The following is a 1,868-nucleotide window of genomic DNA, read 5'->3' as shown; positions in this document are numbered from 1 at the left end:
TACCCAAACCTTTCTATAACTCCATTATTCCGTGTAAAAGCCTTGCCCAGTGTCAGGAGCAACACCAGCACTGGACTAGAATCCCCTCTCTAATCGCAGTGGCTTTTGTCCCATCCAACATGATCAAAAAATGAACTGATCTTGTAGTTTGAAAGATGTTTTGTTCAGCACCCACATCTGCATTGCTGGCAATCACACAGCCTGTGCTTCACAACCATGCAAAACACAAAATGTAATTAATTTTATTTGAAAATTCTCTCTGAGCAATTTGCCACCCGTTTCATTTCACTGCCACCTCAGAAGTTACACTCTGACCAATGCCACTTACCCTGAAGACACACAAGAAAGAGAATAAATATTATTATTGGTGTCTGAATATTCAGTCTATGTAAATGCATTATATACCTTGCTTGGCTTTGTCATAATAGAAAAAACAAGGCTAACTTCCAATTTTTTCTGCTCATACTTTCCTTTGTCCTTTTTTTTTAGTTTTTTCCCCAAAATTTGCATAGTACATATTGCAAGAATTTTTTTCCTCAGTTATATCCCTCTAGTTATTATCTTGAAAGCAAAATTCAGACATATCCAGCACCCTGAGGTTTCAGAATCAGGGATGTTGGGAAGGACCTGTTACTTCATCTTTTTTTGCATATGCCCTTGCAGTCTGTTGTTTTCTATTTATTCAGAAAACCTCGGGTAAAATGGAACCTTACAAATGAATTAATGAAAGCAGGCTTCAGCTCTGTGCAGGCAACGAGCTGGGTTCTGGGGAAGGGAAATTCCTGTGCAGATCCTGATGCATTGGAATAACCAGAAACCACCAGGCTGTGCTGTTGCCCTTAAGCAATGCACATCACCACAGAGCTGTGCTCATCTCCTGGCTGCAGTTTGTCTGGGAAGACCCTGAAATCCTGGAAAACCACTTCCCTCAGACTCATTTTCACTTGTGATTGTACAGCTCAGTATTTTCCCTGGATTTTGGCTCACTTTGAAAGCCCCCAGCAGTGTTTGCTAGCCAGGAAATTCAGGCAGGAAAAAGAATAAAAATAAATGGTAAAAGTAATAAAATAATGAGAATAAAACAATAAAAATAAAATAATTTAAAAAAAATTAAAAATAAATCAGCCATCAGCATAACCTTAGGATGTAAACATTGCACAGCTCACCCAAAAATTGGCAGGTTTTTTAATAGTTTGTACCCAACCTATTTATGTTTCTTGCAAACTTCTAAACAAAATCAATCTTTTCAGGTTTCCCGTTGCACGTTTTCTAAGTACACCACAGCTAAACTGAGCAGATTTGTTCCTGCAGGACTGAGCCCCTCAGGCAGTGAAGTGACCCAGAGTTACTTTCCTATTCTGACTGAAGAAATGTGTTAATTGCAGAGGAGGAATAACAGTTTTCATTAAATAAAGAATATTCAAGAATGGCCATGTAGAATCTGAACAACGGTAAATCAACAAATTATAAAATTACAGGATGGTTTGGGTTGGAAGGGAGCTGAAGCCCATGCAGTCCCATGGCAGGGACACCTTCCACTGTCCCAGGTGCTCCCAGCCCAATGTCCAGCCCGGCCTTGGACATTTCAGGGATCCAGGGGCAGCCACAGCTGCTCTGGGCACCCTGTGCCAGGGCCTGCCCATCCTCACAGGGAATAATTCCTTCCCAATATCCCACCTAAACCTCCCCTCTTTTGGTTTACAGCCATTCCCCCTTTTCTCGTCACTCCATGTCCTTACAAAAATTCCCTCTCCACTCTTATTTTGGGCCCTGTTTCAGAAGAACCCACGTAAAGTCTCCCCAGAGCCTTCTTTTTTCCAGGCTGAGCACCCCAATTCTCCAGCCTTTCCTCTCATCAGAGCTGCTCC

The sequence above is a fragment of the Melozone crissalis genome, unplaced genomic scaffold (genome assembly GCF_028551555.1).
Source record: "Melozone crissalis strain CALT ecotype California unplaced genomic scaffold, PUWL_Pcris_2 ptg000034l_1, whole genome shotgun sequence".
Lineage (NCBI taxonomy): Eukaryota > Metazoa > Chordata > Aves > Passeriformes > Passerellidae > Melozone > Melozone crissalis.
The sequence above is the reverse complement of the archived record's forward strand: the minus strand, read 5'-3'. Positions refer to the sequence as shown.